Source organism: Mus musculus, chromosome 2, assembly GCF_000001635.26.
Source record: "Mus musculus strain C57BL/6J chromosome 2, GRCm38.p6 C57BL/6J".
NCBI classification, from domain to species: domain Eukaryota; kingdom Metazoa; phylum Chordata; class Mammalia; order Rodentia; family Muridae; genus Mus; species Mus musculus.
The window spans coordinates 117,816,257-117,837,827 of record NC_000068.7 but is presented as its reverse complement, the minus strand read 5'-3'; the positions used below and the strand labels follow the sequence as shown (position 1 = coordinate 117,837,827).

General features: G+C 38.8%; 1 long non-coding RNA gene across 1 annotated transcript in view; it reads right to left on the bottom strand.

Annotated features, from left to right (window-relative positions):
• The window catches only part of 4930412B13Rik (RIKEN cDNA 4930412B13 gene), an 87,209-nt gene extending 71,309 nt beyond the window's left edge, over positions 1 to 15,900 (bottom strand). The window contains exons 1-2 of the long non-coding RNA NR_040631.1: positions 15,126 to 15,900; positions 12,970 to 13,108 (exon numbers count right to left, since the gene is read on the bottom strand). This is a non-coding gene — a long non-coding RNA (RIKEN cDNA 4930412B13 gene). The remainder of the gene's footprint in view (positions 1 to 12,969; positions 13,109 to 15,125) is intronic.
• Positions 15,901 to 21,571: the final 5,671 nt, after the last annotated feature.

The following is a 21,571-nucleotide window of genomic DNA, read 5'->3' as shown; positions in this document are numbered from 1 at the left end:
GGGTAGTGTTATTGGCATTTAAAAGACTATTCCCTTGTCTTACTGTGTTTCCTATAAACTCACAACATTCCAGAATTCATTGCACAAGTAGGCTAACATTATTAAAACAAAACAAATCACAAAACAGAACGAAAAATTCTTTCTGGGAGCTGTCCCACTGCGGGGAGGTTTTGGTGAAATGTCTCTGCTGCCTGCTCAGGTTTTCCCTGCTTTTGGGCTGTGGCACCAGGCTGTAGTGTCAGTCACTGAGGGCCATGCACCCAGCCCTCTGCTTGCTCCACTTAAGCTTGCTTTCCTTCTGTTGCTGTCATGGATCCTCTACCTTGGTTTATAAAGAAATACCGTAGTAAACATTGTATGCTCATCTGTATACACATTCCTGCATTTATAGGACTACTGAGTAATTATAATTTTAAAGATTTGAATTCATTTCTGGGAAATTCATGCATATATATTTATGCTCAATTCAGAATTGTAATGAAGTATTATTGATGCTGGAATATGAAAATTCTTATTTTTGTGGGCTTCTGAATATAATATTATATTGAATATGTTTATGTATATTATTATTCTCAACCAATAACTTTACACTTGTCAGTTAGTATGTATTCCCCCCCCCCATTTTTTTGCTATTGAAATCTATTTATGCTATCACAATAAAATTCTACAGATTGGACAATTTATAAGTGATAAAGATTTACCTGGTGTAGTTCTGCAGGCTGAAAACTCCAAGAGGGAGACACTGCATGTTTGCTATCAGGTGAAGGCTTGCCCCTCACAGACAGTACTGGACAGGTGAACTTGCATGGTGGACAGGCAAAAGGTCAAATGGGGCATTTATCCTTCTGAAGGCTTTTCACTATGGACACGAATCCTATCTTCTGAGAGTGGAGCTTTTTATGATCAAGCTTTTCCAACCCTTGTACTGTACTATCATCACTTTAGAGGTTTAACATGTAATCCTGCAGGGACAATTGTGCTTGAGCCACATCAGCCACCGAATACCATAGGACCAAACTTACCTTCCTTATCTGTGAGTGTGGAGAAGCACATGTCTATGTGTGCAGAAATTTTTGGTCTATAGTGTAAATCACCAGCCACATTTTTAATCTTCATTCCTATTGGATAGTTAATTTTTATTGTCTTAAAATATTCTTCATATATTAATATCAGCTCATATCTTCTAAATATAACATAGAAGCTGCACAAATGAAATCTGTAAATTATGCTTGTCTAAAGAAGACCTGCATTGATATGCAGCAGTCCAATTGACTTGTCTCAGGGATGGGACATATTTTACAGGGTTCTACTCTTAAATAAAAAGCTACAGGCAGTCAACGGCTGCGGAGGGAAGAAGAACCAGTTTTTTCTAGAGTTATTGACCTTATTAGGTTATATAATTCCAGTGGACAGCCTGAAACACATGTATATAGAAACAACATTAGATATACTCAGTAGAATTAATATATACATAATTAATATTACAGAGTACATTATATATACTTAATACACATTACAAATATAATATACATTGTATGTAATGTAATATGTATAATGATATAGTTCATTAAATATTGTGAAATATATAGCATTATATTTTACATATAATACATAATATAACATATAGTATACTCTATATAATGTATAATGTATACTATATAATGTATAATATATGACACAATATGTAATTATATATAATGTATACAGTATGATGTACACCATATTATAATTAATATATTTATTAATAATACTTTAAAATAATCAATAATAATTAACATTGTATGTAATATATATCATATTTCACATATTATATATAACATATAGAATATGATATGTAATACATGATATCATTATACATGATGTATGATGTATGATGTATGATATATGATATATGATATGAGATATGAGATATAAGATATGATATGTAATATAATTTATAATATACAACTAATATACAATTAGCCCATAATTAATATATAATGTAATATATAATTATATATTTTACATATAATTGTAATATAATATGCTATATTATAGTATTATATATATGTCCCACCCCCATGACAGTCATATACATATTATATATATAATATAATGTGTAGTATAATATATGATGTAATAAATTATATGATTATCTTGGGTATTCTAAGTTTCTGGGCTAATATCCACTTATCAGTGAGTGCATATCTAATGACTTCTTTTGTGATTGAGTTACCTCACTAAGGATGATATCCTCCAGACACATCCATTTGCCCAAGAATTTCATAAATTCATTATTTTTAATTACATATTTTCCTCAATTACATTTCCAATGCTATCCCAAAAGTCCCCCACACCCTCCCCCCCCCCACTCCCCTACCCACCCATTCCAATTTTTTGGCCCTGGCGTTCCCCTGTACTGGGGCATATAGAGTTTGCCTGACCAATGGGCCTCTCTTTCCAGTGATGGCCAACTAGGCCATTTTTTGATACATATGTAGCTAGAGTCAAGAGCTCTGGGGTACTGGTTAGTTCATAATGTTGTTCCACCGATAGGATTGCAGATCTCTTTAGCTCCTTGGATACTTTCTCTAGCTCCTCCATTGGGGGCCCTGTGATCCATCCGATAGTTGACTGTGAGCATCCACTTCTGTGTTTGCTAGGCCCTGGCATAGTCTCACAAGGGACAGCTATATCATGGTCCTTGCAACAAAGGCTTGCTAGTGTATGCACTGGTGTCATCGTTTGGAGGCTAATTATGGGATGGATCCCTGGATATGGCAGTCTCTAGATGGTCCATCCTTTTGTCTCAGCTCCAAACTTTGTCTCTGTAACTCCTTCCATGGGTGATTGTTTCCAATTCTAAGAAGGAGCAAAGTGTCCACACTTTGGTCTTCGTTCTTCTTCAGTTTCATGTGTTTTGCATATTGTACCTTATATCTCGCTATACTAAGTTTCTGGGCTAATATCCACTTATCAGTGAGTACATTTCATTTGAGTTCTTTTCTGATTGGGTTACCTCACTCAGGATGATGCCCTCCAGGACCAACCATTTGCCTAGGAATTTCATAAATTCATTCTTTTTAATAGCTGAGTAGTACTCCATTGTGTAAATGTACCACATTTTTTGTATCCATTCCTCTGTTGAGGGACATCTGGGTTCTTTCCAGCTTCTGGCTATTATAAATAAGGCTGCTATGAACATAGTGGAGCATGTGTCCTTCTTACCGGTTGGGACATCTTCTGGAAATATGCCCAGGAGAGGTATTGCGGGATCCTCCAGTAGTACTATGTCCAATTTTCTGAGGAACCACAAGACTGATTTCCAGAGTGGTTGTATAAGCTTGCAATTCCACCAACAATGGAGGAGTGTTCCTCTTTCTCCACATCCTCGCCAGCATCTGCTGTCACCTGAATTTTTGATCTTAGCCATTCTGACTGGTGTGAGATGGAATCTCAGGGTTGTTTGGATTTGCATTTCCCTGATGATTAAGGATGTTGAACATTTTCTCAGGTGCTTCTCAGCCTTTCAGTATTCCTCGGGGGGGGGGAGAATTCTTTGTTCAGCTCTGAGCCCCATCTTTTAAGGGGGTTATTTGATTTTCTGGAGTCCACCCTCTTGAGTTCTTTATATATATATATATATATATATATATATTGGATATTAGTCCCCTATGTGATTTAAGATAGGTAAAGATCCTTTCCCAATCTGTTGGTGATCTTTTTGTCTTATTGACGGTGTCTTTTGCCTTGCAGAAGCTTTGCAGTTTCATGAGGTCCCATTTGTCGATTCTCAATCTTACAGCACAAGCCATTACTGTTCTATTCAGGAATTTTTCCCCTGTGCCCATATCTTCGAGGCTTTTCTCAACTTTCTCCTCTATAAGTTTCAGTGTCTCTGGTTTTATGTGAAGTTCCTTGATCTACTTAGATTTGACCTTAGTACAAGGAGAGAGGAATGGGTCAATTAGCATTCTTCTACATGATAACAACCAGTTGTGCCAGCACCATTTGTTGAAAATGCTGTCTTTCTTCCACTGGATGGTTTTAGCTCCCTTGTCGAAGATCAAGTGACCATAGGTGTGTGGGTTCATTTCTGGGTCTTCAATTCTATTCCATTGGTCTGTCACTGTACCAGTACCATGCAGTTTTTATCACAATTGCTCTGTAGTAAAGCTTTAGGTCAGGCATGGTGATTCCACCAGAGGTACTTTTATCCTTGAGAAGAGCTTTTTCTATCTTAGGTTTTTTGTTATTCCAGATGAATTTGCAGATTGCTCTTTCTAATTCATTGAAGAATTGAGTTGGAATTTTGATGGGGATTGCATTGAATCTGTAGATTACTTTTGGCAAGATAGCCATTTTTACAATGTTGATCCTGCCAATCCATGAGATTGGAGATCTTTCCATCTTCTGAGATCTTCTTTAATTTCTTTCTTCAGGGACTTGAAGTTTTTATCATACAGATATTTCACTTCCTTAGTTAAAGTCACACCAAGATATTTTATATTATTTGTGACTATTGAGAAGGGTGTTGTTTCCCTGCTTTCTTTCTCAGCCTGTTTATTCTTTGTGTAGAGAAAGGCCATTGACTTATTTGAGTTAATTTTATATCCAGCTACTTAACCTTAGCTGTTTATCAGGTTTAAGAGTTCTCTAGTGGAATTTTTAGGGTCACTTATATATACTACCATATCATCTGCAAAAAGTGATATTTTGACTTTATCTTTTCCAATTTGTATCCTCTTGATCTACTTTTGTTGTCGAATTGCTCTGGCTAGGACTTCAAGTACTATGTTGAAGAGGTAGGGAGAAAGTGGGCAGCCTTGTCTAGTCCCTGATTTTAGTGGGATTGCTTCAAGCTTCTCACCATTTACTTTGATGTTGAATACTGGTTTGCTGTAGATTGCTTTTATCATGTTTAGGTATGGGCTTTGAATTCCTGATCTTTCCAAGACTTTTATCATGAATGGGTGTTGGATCTTGTCGAATGCTTTTTCCGCATCTAACAAGATGATCATGTGGTTTTTGTCCTTGAGTTTGTTTATATAATGGATTACATTGATGGATTTTCGTATATTAAACCACCCCTGCATCCCTGGAATAAAACCTACTTGGTCAGGATGGATGATTGCTTTAATGTGTTCTTGGATTCGGTTAGCGAGAATTTTATTGAGGATTTTTGCATCTATATTCATAAGGGAAATTGATCTGAAGTTCTCTATTTTTGTTGGATCTTTCTGTGGTTTAGGTATCAGAATAATTGTGGCTTCATAGAATGAGTTGGGTAGAGTTCCCTCTACTTCTATTTTGTGGAATAGTTTGTGCAGAACTGGGATTGGATCTTCTTTGAAGGTCTGGTAGAACTCTGCACTAAACCCACCTGGTCTTGGGCTTTTTTTTTTTTTTTGGCTGGGAGACTATTAATGACTGCTTCTATTTCTTTAGGGGATATGGGACTGTTTAGATCATTAACTTGATCCTGATTTAACTTTGGTACCTGGTATCTGTCTAGAAATTTGTCCATTTCGTCCAGGTTTTCCAGTTTTGTTGAGTATAGCCTTTTGTAGAAGGATCTGATGGTGTTTTGGATTTCTTCAGGATCTGTTGTTATGTCTCCCTTTTCATTTCTGATTTTGTTAATTAGGATTTTGTCCCTGTGCCCTCTAGTGAGTCTAGCTAAGGGTTTATCTATCTTGTTGATTTTCTCAAAGAACCAACTCCTCATTTGGTTAATTCTTTGAATAGTTCTTCTTGTTTCCACTTGGTTGATTTCACCCCTGAGTTTGATTATTTCCTGCCGTCTACTCCTCTTGGGTGCATTTGCTTCCTTTTTTTCTAGAGCCTTTAGATGTGTTGTCAAGCTGCTAGTATGTGCTCTCTCCCGTTTCTTCTTGGAGGCACTCAGAGCTATGAGTTTCCCTCTTAGAAATGCTTTCATTGTGTCCCATAGGTTTGGGTATGTTGTGGCTTCATTTTCATTAAACTCTAAAAAGTCTTTAATTTCTTTCTTTATTCCTTCCTTGACCAAGGTATCATTGAGAAGGGTGTTGTTCAGTTTCCAAGTGAATGTTGGCTTTCTATTATTTATGTTATTATTGAAGATCAGCCTTAGTCCATGGTGGTCTGATAGGATACATGGGACGATTTCAATATTTTTGTATCTGTTGAGGCCTGTTTTGTGACCAATTATATGGTCAATTTTGGAGAAGGTCCCGTGAGGTGCTGAGAAGAAGGTATATCCTTTTGTTTTAGGATAAAATGTTCTGTAGATATCTGTCAGATCCATTTGTTTCATAACTTCTGTTAGTTTCACTGTGTCCCTGTTTAGTTTCTGTTTCCACGATCTGTCCATTGATGAAAGTGGTGTGTTGAAGTCTCCCACTATTATTGTGTGAGGTGCAATGTGTGCTTTGAGCTTTACTAAAGTTTCTTTAATGAATGTGGCTGCCCTTGCATTTGGAGAATAGATATTCAGAATTGAGATTTCCTCTTGGAAGATTTTACTTTTGATAAGTATGAAGTGTCTCTTTTTGTCTTTTTTTGATAACTTTGGGTTGGAAGTCGATTTTATCCGATATTAGAATGGCTACTCCAGCTTGTTTCTTCAGACCATTTGCTTGGAAAATTGTTTTCCTGCCTTTCACTCTGAGGTAGTGTCTGTCTTTTTCCCTGAGATGGGTTTCCTGTAAGCAGTAGAATGTTGGGTCCTGTTTGTGTAGCCAGTCTGTTAGTCTATGTCTTTTTATTGGGAAATTGAGTCCATTGATATTAAGAGATATTAAGGAAAAGTAATTGTTGCTCCCTTTTATTTTTGTTGTTAGAGTTGGCATTCTGTTCTTGTGGCTGTCTTCTTTTTGGTTTGTTGAGGGATTACTTTCTTGCTTGTTCTAGGGCGTGATTTCCGTCCTTGTATTGCTTCTTTTCTGTTATTATCCTTTGAAGGGCTGGATTCGTGGAAAGATAATGTGTGAATTTGGTTTTGTGGTGGAATACTTTGGTTTCTCCATCTATGGTGATTGAGAGTTTGGCCGGCTATAGTAGCCTGGGCTGGCATTTGTGTTCTCTTAGTGTCTGTATAGCATCTGTCCAGGCTCTTCTGGCTTTCATAGTCTCTGGTGAAAAGTCTGGTGTAATTCTGATAGGTCTGCCTTTATATGTTACTTGACCTTTCTCCCTTATTGCTTTTAATATTCTCTCTTTATTTAGTGCATTTGTTGTTCTGATTATTATGTGTCAGGAGGAATTTCTTTTCTGGTCCAGTCTATTTGGAGTTCTGTAGGCTTCTTGTATGTTCATGGGCATGTCATTCTTTAGGTTTGGGAAGTTTTCTTCTATAATTTTGTTGAAGATATTTGCTGGCCCTTTAAGTTGAAAATCTTTATTCTCATCAACTCCTATTATCCGTAGGTTTGGTCTTCTCATTGTGTCCTGGATTTCCTATATGTTTTGAGTTAGGATCTTTTTGCGTTTTGTATTATCTTTGATTGTTGTGCCGATGTTCTCTATGAAATCTTCTGCACCTGAGATTCTCTCTTCCATCTCTTGTATTCTGTTGCTGATGCTCGCGTCTATGGTTCCAGATTTCTTTCCTAGGGTTTCTTTCTCCAGCGTTGCCTCACTTTGGGTTTTCTTTATTGTGTCTACTTCCTTTTTTAGGTCTAGTATGGTTTTGTTCATTTCCATCACCTGTTTGGATGTGTTTTCCTGTTTTTCTATAAGGACTTTTACCTGTTTGGTTGTGTTTTCCTGTTTTTCTTTAAGGACTTGTAACTCATTAGCGGTGTTCTCCTGTATTTCTTTAAGTGAGTTATTAAAGTCCTTCTTGATGTCCTCTACCATCATCATGAGATATGCTTTTAAATCCAGGTGTAGCTTTTCGGTTGTGTTGGGGTGCCCAGGACTAGGTGGCGTGGGAGTGCTGCGTTCTGATGATGGTGAGCGGTCTCGATTTCTGTTAGTAGGATTCTTACGTTTGCCTTTTGCCATCTTGTATTCTCTGGAGCTAGTTGTTATAGTTGTCTCTGGTTAGAGCTCGTTCCTCAGGTGATTATGTTAGCCTCTATCAGCAGACCTGGGAGACTAGCTCTATCCTTAGTTTCAAAGGTCAGAGTACTCTCTGCATGGAAGCTCTCCTCTTGCAGGGAAGGTGCCCAGATATCTGGTGTTTGAACCTGCCTCCTGGCAGAAGTTGTGTTCCACTCACCAGAGGACTTAGGATCCCGTGGCGTATCCTGTGTGGGTTCTTGCAGGTGTCCGGAGACTCCCCGGGCCAGGGACCCTGGTGCTGCAGTGGACCAGAAGGGACTTGAGCCCAGTATCAGGCCGGGTTATCAGCTTCCTTTTTTAATGCAGTCTCAGGTTCCACGTGATTGGATTGGAGCAGGCACTGTGTTACACTCACCAGAGGTCTTAGGATCCCGTGGCAGATCCTGTGTCGGTCCTTGCGGGTGTCCAGAGACTCCCCCGGGCAGGGACCATGGTGCTGCAGTGGGAAATTCATTGTTTTTAATAACTGAGTAGTACTCCATTGTGTAAATGTACCACATTTTCTGTATCTATTCCTCTGTTGAGGAGCATCTGGGTTCTTTCCAGCTTCTGGCTATTATAAATAAGGCTGCTACGAACATAGTGGATCATGTGTTCTCATTACCAGTTGGAACATCTTCTGGTTATATGCCCAGGAGAGGTATTGCTGGATCTTCTGATAGTACTATGTCCAATTTTCTGAGGAACCTCCAGACTGACTTCCAGAGTGGTTGTATGAGCTTGCAATCCCACCAGCAATGGAGGAGTGTTCCTCTTTCTCCACATCGTTGCCAGCATCTGCTGTCACCTGAATTTTTGATCTTAGCCATTCTGACTGGTGTGAGGGAAGACCAACGTGTGGATACTTCACTCCTCCTTAGAATAGGGAACAAAATACCCATGAAAGGAGTTACAGAGACAAAGATTGGAGCTAAGACAAAAGCATGGACTATCCAGTGACTACCCCACCTGGGGATCCATCCCATAATCAGCCACCAAACCCAGACGCTATTGCATATGCCAGCAAGATTTTGCTGAAGGGACCCTGTTATAGCTGTCTCGTATTAGGCTATGCCAATGCCTGGCAAATACAGAAGTGGATGCTCACAGTCATCTATAGGAGGGAACACAGGTATCCAATGGAGAAGCTAGAGAAAGTACCCAAGGAGCTTAAGGGGTCTGCAATCCTATAGGTGAAACAATATGAACTAACCAGTACCCCCAGAGCTTGTGTCTCTAGCTGTATATATAGCAGAAGATGGCCTAGTAGGCTATCATTGAAAAGAGAGACCCTTGGTATTGCAAACTTTATATGCCCCAGTACAGGGGAACACCAGGGCCAAGAAGTGGGAGGGGAGGGGAGGGGAACAGGGCCAGGGGAGGGTATAGGGAACTTTCATGATAACATTCAAAATGTAAATAAAGAAAATATCTAATAAAAATATATGATTATATATTTATATATAATTTATATTCACATATATAATTATATTATATAATTGTAATATTAAACATTATGCATTATAAATTATACATTGTAGATTATGCATTATATATTTTATACTATATCATATGTTTTATCATATATTATATTCTACATCCTATGTCATATATTATAAATCATACATTATTTATAGAGTATATATTATATATTATAAAATTATCTATTTATTAATTTAAAATAGTTAATATGATATGTAATATATAATATGACATATAATACATAAATATATGCTATGTAATATAGAATATTTTATGTAACATAACATGTAATAATATATAATCATAACACATAATATATAATAAATATATAACATTTATAATGTACTATGTAATAGTTATAATGAAGTATGAAAAAGGTTGTGGTTTCGAGAAGGAATGAAGGAGACACAGGAGTTTCAGAGGGGGAGACAGTATGGAAATGTATGAAATGCTGAGAAAAAAATGAAACAAATGCCCCTCTCCCAAACTGAACTTACTCAGGGCAGACAAGATGTCTCAGTGTGTCTTTCCGTACTGAAAGACATGCTGCTAAGCTTGATAGCCTGAGTTTGATCCCTGAGACCCATATAGTGGGAAGAGAGAACAGGTGACTATAAACTGTCCTCTGACCTACACACATGCAGTGTGACATGTGCATGCCAGATCCTCTTAAGGGAATTAATATAAATAAATGAATAAATAAAGCAATAAAGAGATGCAAGAAGTATAATAAGATAGTGATTTTGATTGGTTAGTGGCTAGGACGTTGTCCAATTCTTGTCTAGTGTGTTCAGAACTCTCTAGGCTTTATACCCAGTACAGCATAAACAGTTCCTATAATAGGTTCATTTCAGTGTCAACCTCAACATTATAGTGAGCTCCAGGTCTGCCAGGACTACATGATACCTCTTATCACAAAAACCAGATGACTCAAATATTGAATCGAATCTTAACTTTGGCTACCAAAACCCCCTATCAAACTACAAATAATTCTTTCGTCAACTGTGTGCTGGGGTGCTCCCCCTCTGTACTGTCCCCTGGCTCTGCCTGTTGCTAACCTGTCACTGTTGAGGAATGAGCTGCACGGTGTTGTCTGAATTGTAAGAAGGACTTGCACATTTCATTAGGGAAGTCATGAAAGGTAACTTGAACACTTAAATCATGTGTAAAGATCTGTGCTTCATAAGCACGTGGAATGCTTCATGAATAAGTCCATTTCTACTTAGTGAATAATTGATGTTTAAAAACAAAATTATTAATAAATCGAGGAAATGTAAAGGCTTATCCCATCTCACCCCCAATTTCCAAAGAAGCTTGGTCAAGGTATTGCCAAATGCTATGACCTGGTGCTAGAAAGATGGAGATTTTTTTTTCCAGCATGTGTGATTGGCACAGATATTTCATACCTTTCTCGGGCAAAAGGCTCTTTAGATTTTTTTTGCTGCAGAAGGAACACTGTATCTCAACTCAGTATCAACCCTGTTGGGGCAAGGCCAGGCAGGAGACAGAACCACACTAGTCATTTGTAGAAAGATATGTATTATGAAGAACTGTCAACTAGGTGACAAGTTAAGTTCAAAAAGGGAAATAACCAGTCCCTGTGGTTTAATTGGAGGGGAGAAAGCAGCCACCATGCAAGCCTTAAAATGAGTGAGGAAGGACCCCAGACACTGTGAGCAGAAGACACTGCAAGCATGTAAGAGCATGTGTTAAAAGGTTAATAACGCTGCTATTTGGGTTTAGGAGTTGTGTATGGAGGCAGATATGCAATGTGATAATCTAGAAAAGTGTTTGCATCTGAAAAGGAATCAAGTTTATTTTTCTTTCAGAGGTGTGCGCGTGTGTGTGTGCTGGCACGTGGATGTGTGCATGTATGCCTGTGCTTCTCTGTGTGTGTTTGTGTGCATGTGTTTCTGTATATGTGGGGTTTTTTTTTGTGTGTGTGCGTGTGTGTGTGTGCATTCATGTGGCTACAAACTGCTATAGGAACCTGTTATCGCATCAGACCACTCCAACAGTCACTGACTGAAGAGTATATGAAGTCGAGCCTTTGTTCTCTGGAAGATGAATGATGAAAATAGCTCTATGTAGCTTTCTGTCTCTAGAGAGGAAAGAATGTTCTAGTTACTATTCTTCAAAGCAGATTGTGGTAAGAGTTAAGTGGAATCAGTAGACACACACACAAGAAGGAAAATGATAATATTGAGAATGCACACCCATCTAGAGCTTCACTGCTCTTCTTGATTTCCAAAGAGTTCATCTCATTGAGTTCTCCAAATCACTTTGTGAACTGCAAGTCACACTAATGTTGCACATGACAAAATGAGGCTTTTCTGAGTTCTCCAAATCCTATCCATAACATGTAGCTAGGCAGGCATTGATCCCAATTCCCTGCTTCACTCACTGTTCTAATTTGTTTTCTATTGGGATAAGCATCATGACCAAAAGCATTCTTACACTTTCCTGTCCCAAATCCATCACTCAGGAAAGTAAGGACAGGAACTCGAGGCAGAAACCTGGAAGCAGGGCTGCTGCCGAGGCCATGGAGGAACTCCACTCACAGACTTGCTCTCCACGACTCTTGCAGGTCACTCTATACAACCCAGTATCACCCAGAAATAGCACCTTCCATAGTCTGCTGACCGCCCACCCCAACACCAGTCCTTAACCAAGACGACTAGGTGAGCTGATAGAGGCATTTTCTTAGTTGAGGCTCTCTGTTCCCAGATGACACCAGCTTGTCTCAGACTGGCAAAAACTAACCAGCACACTCATTAATTTCAGAGGAATGTTAAGCTGTTCATCGCAAGTCACACACCATTTTCACATTGAAAGACACAACCTACTTTCTTATTCTGAAGTCCCCCAGCTTCAAAAAATAAATGAGGTCGAGGAATCTGTCAACTAATAAAGAATCTGCATGGGAAAGCAAGGATGTCTGCATCCAATACAGATAACCAGACGCACACTGGCTGAAAAATACAACTCAACCTAGGTGAGTGAATGGAGCCCAAGGCTGGGGTGGGGGCCTGCCTGGGTATCTCCTGCTAGCAGCAGGGTTTTTGGCTTCAGTCCTAGAAATGCTCACACACATTTTGGAAGCTCGGCTAGAAGCAGGGAGAGGTTATTTGAGACGAAGTGATTGTGACCTATCTGAAAGGTTCTGCTCTTCTCCAGCAGATAGCCTATCTCGCGGGGGCTGCCAGGACGGATGAGTCACCTGCCGGGGACACTGCTCCTACATAGGTCTCCTTTCATGCAGCTACACAGAATAAAGGCATTTTAGTCTCCTAGGAATTTGTGCCTCTTGTCATCTGCATTCTTCACATTTAGCTCGTAACATAGGCCTATACAAGACTCTTGGCTCTGCCACATTCTAAAGTTCTGATCACTAGCAACTACCTTCTGCACTTCTTTCTCTTGAATAGATGTTTTATTCTAGGACAATTACAAGGACTCTCATTCAGTCTGGAGTGTTACCTGGGTGCAGCCAGAAGGTGTATTCCTCATCTTCCAGCTGCCACAACAGGTCAACTCCTATATGCATTTTTAGATATGAAGGACTGAAATTCCTTTGAAGCCACACACCAAAATAAACCTTATACCCATCAGGGAGTTTCTGTCAAAAGAGTGATACAGAAGTAACTGTTATCAATACATAACTTTAATTGACCATGATAAAATATAGTTTATTAAAAGCAATAGTGAAATATATAAGGATATATTAAACACCACAAAATAATTTTATATTTTGATTGAGCATATTAAAAGACTATATTTTATTTATATTTTAATTGTGCATGTTAAAGACATGGCCAATATCATAAACTCATATTATGTAACAAGGTTTAGAACACTCTAATAGATGCTGTTAGGGCTGTTAGATGAACCCGAGAGTGAAGTTACTAATAAGATATCTAAGTAGAGACACAAAGCTACAAATAACCTATTAAGGGGGGAAAATGACAACTGGTTTAATGTATCTACTGAGCTTGTTTTACAGTCTCTCGATCTCCTCAAGCTGTGATTCCTGTGCCCTTCACAGGTAGCAACACCAACGTGTGTCCATCTTCCTTCTCGAATCACGAAAGGCTTGTGGGTACATGAGATATTGTTTAACTAACATCAAATGTCACTCTGGGTGTGAGAGAACTCCAGGTTCTCATAGGCTGCCTTAACATCTTCCTGGAAGATAATTCCTATTACCTCATTGAATGATATCTCTTTTCTCTGTAAAGTCCTTTGTCCTCAAAGTAATATGCATTCGAGCTCCTATTGATTGCAGTCTAAACGAATGGACTTTTATTTTTAATTGTGGTTTCACTTGAAATATAAGTGAGGCTCAACCCACGACAGTCCTGCTAAATAGCCACGTAAGGTTGGATTTCTTCATTTTCCACTTCTCTCATGCTGTGTGCTGCTTTAGTGCCTTGCTAATGTGATTATGACACCATGAGAGATTAGTGGCAACACAGGTGCTTTTTTGGTATGATAACAGGTGATTGATAGTCAAATATTGCTAAATATCCCTAGGAAAACATTACCTCATATGAGGAAGAAAAGCTATAGCCATTGTCATACTTAACTCATGAATTCACCAAGAATCCTAATGGATTTCTTTTCACTGTGCATATGAAATAAAACATGTATATTAATATTGGTTATTATGTTAGCTTGCTACCTTCTTGATATAGATATACACAAATCTTAAAAGTTAGTACCATTTGGAGTCAAATATCAAGGCCAATAGAGCTATTGTCCTAGTGTAGTAGAAATGGGTACATGGAGTTACTCTTCTTACTACAGGTATCATGGGACAAAGACTTTGCATGACATTCTCAAAGAATTACTAAAAACATTACTTAAAAATACACATTTCTCTTCTACCTAGTCTCTCAGTGAATTTTTATTCTAGTAAATATTTACCTACATTTTAAAAAAAGATTTATTTATTTATTATTATATGTAAGTACACTGTAGCTGTCTTCAGACACTCCAGAAGAGTGAGTCAGATCTCATTACAGATGGTTGTGAGCCACCATGTGGTTGCTGGGATTTGAACTCAGGACCTTCAAAAGAGCAGTCAATGATATTAACCGCAGAGCCATCTCACTGGCCCATTTACACACATTTATTTGCATGTTAGCCTATGGAGTTCTTCATGACTGAGCTGAGTTGTAATCATATCTTTAATGCTGACAACTTGCACAGTTCGTGTCAGGCAGGAACTCAGTACATGTCTATTGTGTAAATGAGTGGCTTAGGGAAGAAATTAGTAAATAAGGACTGAGAGAAAGGAGAAGATATGAGAGACCAGGGTTGGACCATCCCAAGATCCTAAGTCATTTCTGTCTTTTTAACATACCCGCAATTTCCAAACTTAATCTTGTTTTCTCTCATCGAGCAGCTATGTGAGAGACATTTAATACTCCTTGGAGATTTATGTTTCCTTTTCTCCTTTTTGTTACACAAAGTTACATGCCTGATTTTAGCAGGAGTCACTATGGAATGGGCCACAGTATGCTTGCATAGCTTTGACAGTATGTGGAGAGAGCAGCCCTGCCCCCTTAGCCTGTGGCGAGAATGAGAATGGCCTACCTGATTGGCCTCTGGATTGCCACCCCATTGCTACTCACCTTTTTTATATATGTGAAATAGGATGTTTTCAGACTTCATTCATTCAGTGCTGTTTGCCTTAGTTCGGTGTGGCAAAGTTTCTATTGGTAAAATTCCCGTGTTTATTCCTGGCCTCTGCTGAGGTGGGTGATTATGTTGATAGCTCATGTCTGGACCAATTGTCTTATCAAGTGGTGAGTCATATTTCCTGAGTGTTGTACTCTGTTCCAAACATCTTTTCCCACTTCTTACAGTACGGACATGCTGAGAACAGCTCAAGTTTGTGCAGTTCTGGTTCTGTTTGGCTTAATGACCCCTTCATGTCTTAGAAGCAGCCAGGGGCAGTCAAGTCCCTCAATACTTTCCTCTGGAAACCGACCCGGCTAAGTATCTCGTTAATCACTCTCAAATTATTTTCCAGAAAATATGAGGGTACAAACATAATTTCGTCATGTTCTATGCTGCTTAGTAACAAGGTCCCTTCTTCTGTCTCCCAATAGCATGGTTCTCGTTTCCATCAGAGACCTCATTAGAATTGGGCTTAATGTCTGTGTCATACCTGTAACCTCTACATTTTATTTATGTATTCTCCAAGAACATGATAGCATTCTCCTCAGCTTTCCTCTTTTCTTCTGAGCCCTCACTATGACCTGTTCAATAGCCTCTTCTCCAGTACACGTGTAAAAGCTTGTCCAGTGTTTACTCAGGTACCCATTCCATGGCTTTACACACATTTTCCAGATATTTGTTAGAGTAGTATCCCACTTCCTATGTTCATGTTCTGTATCAGAGTTCTCCAGAGAAACAGAACACAGAATGTGTGCCCACAGTTCCTTATGGTAACTCTGCTAGATGGAATTGGCTCAGGTGACTACGGAAGCTAAGAACTCTCATGATCTGCTCTCTACATGCTGGGTGCCCAGGAAAACCTGGTGTGTGCTTTCATTCCCAGTGAAACCAAAGAACCAGTTGTCCAATGGTGTCTCAGTCAGGGAGCAGATGAAGGTGCTTAACCAGCTCCAACACTAAGAGATAGAGAGTAACTTCTCTCTTTCTTCACCCTTTTATTTCATAATTTCCCTCAATGGACTAGAGTATACTTATACACCAATTCAGATGCTAATCTGATCCTGAAATACTAAACACACACACACACACACACACACACACACACACACACACACACAGAGAGAGAGAGAGAGAGAGAGAGAGACAGAGACAGAGACAGAGAGAGACAGAGAGACAGAGATGAGAGAGACACAGAGACACAGAGGGACAGAGATGAGAGAAAGAGAGAGAGACAGAGAGACACAGAGAGAAAGAGACAGAGAGAGAGAAAGAGACAGAGACAGAGACAGAGACAGAGAGCCATATATACCAATGTATAAAAGTAACCGGAATACACTCCACAGACTAAGGGACTGATAGGTAATATCATTGCCTGAGGCATTAAGCCTTTTTTTACTGAGACATGCATTGTGACTCTAATGTTTGTTCCATATTCAATTGTTCAGGGAGGTGTAACCTTTCAAAAGCTAGCAGCGCAAGCCCTAGAGCATTGGGCGTGGCGTTTGGAAATATGTTCTTGTACTTAGTCCTCTTATTTAAGTAATTACCATGCATGCAAATTGTACTATTTCTTGGTAAGATTCTAAGGAAGATATATAAACAAACAAAATGAAGCAAGGCAAAACTTTCCCTAGGGGCTAAATGCAGACAGCATGTTAAAACTTGCATCTTAATTGCTTATGGCTTGCAAAGAGTTGGAAAAGATAACTTCACTTACAGTTTATTCACCCTGCCAAAATAAGAGTTTGGCACATGCAGCCACATGCTGACCCATGCCAACTCCTGCCAGCCACACCATTCACTTCTTCATCAACTGTTGTGTGAGCACCAGATCAAGTTTACTCAAATGGCTACACAAATGTACTGATTGGAAATTTTGTTCATCTTTAGAGCTTCTTTCAACTTTTAGGTCAGTTTTCAAATGAAGCTGAGCAATTTATATATTGTGAGGGTTACAGGCAACAGGTAACTTTGAGAAGATTTAACATAATCATATTTATGTTTATTGTCTCCATTTATGGTGTGCTTTGAAGGCACTTAGAATCTTAGTTTTCTTATCAGAGACCTGGTTTACTTAGGTGATTAGACCTAATCTGTGTTTGTTGTTGTTTTGCATTAAACATTGGGTTTCCCTTTAACACCCTGGCTGTGGAAAGCATGGCACTTTGTGTACATACCCCATTCTGGAAGAATGAATTTGTTACAGCTTGCTGTATTCTCATCTTTCTGCAACAGCAGGCCCAAATACATCGTCACTGATTTTTGACAGAGGCTTCATGCTTCTTGCCTATAGTTACTTCTGTTCTCAAATAATTTTTAAGGGGAAGGTGGGGGGAGCTTGTCAATTTTTTCCATTTTTTTCTTGAGTCTAGCACACTGGATTCAGTACTCCTGACTGAAACAGCATATGATCCAATAGGGCTCATCTGCCTGGGACCTAAGGCTGTGTCAGGAGCTGACCCCTATTTCACAGCTCTCCATGAAGGAGCTTAGGGAATACACAAAAACAAGGAAGAGCTCCATTTATTGCTTCTTGAGTAATATGATGCCTTGGGGTGAAGTGAGGAAAAGCCAGACAACCTTTCTGTAAGTTCTTTGGGGATGGGCGCTGGCAGACTGTAACCTGGCAACTCTCCATCATGGAATATCCATCCGGCTTGTTTATCTCTGGAAAAACACCACTCTGTTTCCACAGCCTGCTGCTTGTCAAGGAGTGGTGCAAGAGATGGTCTCTGAGTTCAAGGAGAGGGTAAGCTAATCACTTGCTGTGGGGATATTCTAGGCAGCACTGAATCCTCCTCTGTTCTCAGATGGCAAGTGACATGAGACTGAATGGTCTGAACACAGGTGACTGATTGAATGTGGCTGACCTTAGATTCTGATAACTACCACTCATATATATTCTATAAGCAGAGCCTAGCTTCCAGAATTTATGGACGTCATTAATGAGTTGGAAGCTGTGGTGGTTTGAATGCATGTGGCCCACATAGACTCATGTCTTTGAATGCTTGGCCCATTAGGGAAGCCCAAGTGGAGTGGTTATTAGGAGGTATGACATTGTTGGTATGGATATGTATGACATTGTTAAAGAAAGTGTGTCAATGTGGGGGCAGGGGGCGGGTTTGAGGTCTCCACTGCTTAAGCTATGCCTAGTTTGGCACACAGTCTCCTACAACATGCAGACCAAGATGGAGAACTCTCATTTCCTTCTCAAACACCATATATGCCTGGACACTGTCATGCTTCCCACCATGATGATAATGAGCTAAACCTCTAAAACTCTAAGCCAACCCTGATTAAATCTTTTTCTTTATAAAAGTTGCTTTGGTCATGGTGTCTCTTCCCTGCCATAACCTAAGACAGAAGCTAAAACTGAATATCAGACTCAACTTGTTTTCTTACCTTGATCTCCAGCTTCTTTTTGACATAGTAACCTAGAGTGGTGCTAAACACAGTGTCCTAGTGTAGTGTTGGACACAGTGGCCTAGTATAGTGATGAACATAGTAGCCTAGCATCCTGCTGGGTATAGTAGCCTAGCTTGGTACTGGACACAGTGGCCTAAAGTGGTACTGGGTACAGTGGCCTAACATGGTGCTGAGCCCAATGACCTAGCAATGTCTTGAACACAGTGCCCTAGTGTGGTGCTGGACACAGTGGTCTAGAGTGCTACTGGGTACAATGTCCTCACATGCTGCTATCAGACTGCAGGGGCACTCTAAATATTTCTTTCTCTGTTGCTCATCCTTCATCAACCACATGTGAATTTTCCACACACTCAAAGCTGTAAAACACTTTCACTTGTAATCATAGCAACCAGACAGGTGTTTTATACAAATGTTTATTAATGGAATAAACTGTATTAGGATTGTGAAAAGAGAGGTTGATTAAGTGCACGAAATATGTCATCCACAACTAGTCATTAAGCATAAAGAGCAGGTTACAATGTCAGATTTTAAATCACGAGTTGAGTAAACTTAAATAAGAAAGCAAATCATTGGTTAGTAATTAGTTGTTATTTTACTCAGGCAACTGTACAGATGAGTCGGTACAAATGTTGCAAAATTCCATGTAAAACTTCTTAATATTGGATTGTATATATAACTAGGCTCTTTTAGAAAATGCATTGAAAATTCAGTTTAAATTTATAAATATTTAAAAAGTAGTTCTGAATAAAGACCTGAGGTATAGTATGATAGTAATGTTCATTTAATGTCTCAGATACAGCCTGAGAAATAAATTCCCAGGCAATGTAATCATGATGTACATATCAAAGAATACCCATGATAGAGTTTACTGCTCATCATCAGCCGGTGTGGTACACACCATTGAACACAGGTCCATCACCGACAAACACATTATATGGTCTGTTATAGGGATTTGTGTCCTGGTCTCTAATCAGCCCAATTGCATCAGATTTAAATTATAATTTTAATATTCATATATAACCTCAAGTCCAACATTTTATATTTCAGATGTGTCTTTCTTTAGTGTTCATGGTATCACATACCTGTAATACTAGCATTAAGAAGGCAAAGGCAGGAGCATCATCACATGTTTGAAGGTATCTTGGTCTCCATAGCAAGTTCCAGGCAGATAGCACTACATAATGAAATCTTGCCCCAAACAAACAATCAAACAGACAGACAGACAGAATAAAAATAGTCATATCTGCATGTAACATAAATGAGCACGATAAAAATAAACTATAGTAAAGACTGTTGTTGTGTCAAATTGACACAAGCTGAAATCATTTTGGAAGAGGGAATATCAGCTGAGAAAGCATGCCCATCAGATTGGCCTACAATGCATGTTTTTGGTTGATAATTGATGTATGCGGGCCCAGCTCGCTGTGGGTGGTGCTACTCCTGGACTAATGGTCCTGGAAGCTGTAAGACTGGGCTGAATAAACAAGAGATCAAGCTAGTCAGTGCCCTTCATGGCCTCTTGCTTCAGGTTCTGCCTTGAGTTCCTGCCCTGACTTCCCTTTGTGATGGATCTGACAGGGACCTGTAAACTGAAATAAACTCTTCTTTTGGTCATAGTGTTTTATCACAGCAACAGAAACACTGAGACATTAAATGTAACATTAAAACTGTATGTTTTGTAGTAGCGTATTTTAGCTTGTCTGATTACATTTGATGAACAAAGAAGAATTTGTTTATGATAAGTTTATGTTCCTTTGTTACTGGATATCCTATTAAGTACTCATCAAAGAGAAACTTAGGACATGGAAGTCCGGCTTCAGTATGTAGCTTTTTACGTAGTCCAAACATTAGGCTGGTAGTTTACATACTACACCACTTAATTGTTATAGTATCTGTGTGATAAATTCATCTTTTACATATGTCTGTACAGGGATAGAATGCCCATATCAAAGTCTAGTTACTACAAATATGTCACGAAGCACAAACAATAAAACAGTTTGTCTTTGGTGATAAGCAACATGTCATAGTTGCTAAAGTTTTATTTATGACTCTTCATTCTAAAAAATTAAAAGTTGCTTAATTATTGTCACCTTGAGTGTATTGGGGGGTGAAATCTATGCCTCAGGGAGTCAGTGGACAACTTCTGGGAGCAGGTTATCACTTTCTGCCATATGAGTTCCAGGGAATGGACTTAGGTCCTCAGGCTCAAGTTGCAAGCGGCTTTACCTTCTGCAGCATCCTGCTGGCCCTAATAAGGACTCGCAACTTACTAAATGAATAGTTTGGCCTCCACATTTGGTTCACTAAAAAAAAAATGCAAATCTCAAACAGAAATATGAAGACCTTCTTACATAAGATAGCTTTAGACCAGAACCAGTGAGGATATTACAAGCCTGCTTTCTGGTCCTGTATTGTGTTCTTTACAAAACCAGAGTTGTTGTGGTTATTTTTCAACATATAAATCTAATATATTGGCTATTATTGATTTATAGAATATTTTTGGTCAGTATGCATAGTAAGAAATACATTTTATACTCATCTTATTAAGATGCAAACTGGGGAGGAATGGTAGGGAGGGACTGAAATTTTCATTAAATACTACTTCCTCAGACATGCAGTACACACTAATATTTCATACACTTAAATTGAACTTTAAAATTCACAGCTCACTCATTGAATTCATGGATTTCAATCTGAAGTTTTTAAAAAGTGTATTGCCATATCACATTTGTGTTTTATTACCATTCAAAAACTTAACCAGCCCACACCAGCCTTCACTTGAGAGCATCTGAGATAGCCATACATCCTCAAAATATCCTGTTTTTTTGTTTGTTTGAAAAAAAAATTCATCTATTTCAGGAAAAAATAAATTCTGAGCTACTGAATAACATGAAGAAACACAGGTTAACATTAGTTACTGAGAAAAATCTGCTCTTTATAGCAGGGGAAGACCAGAACAGAAGGTGGCTAT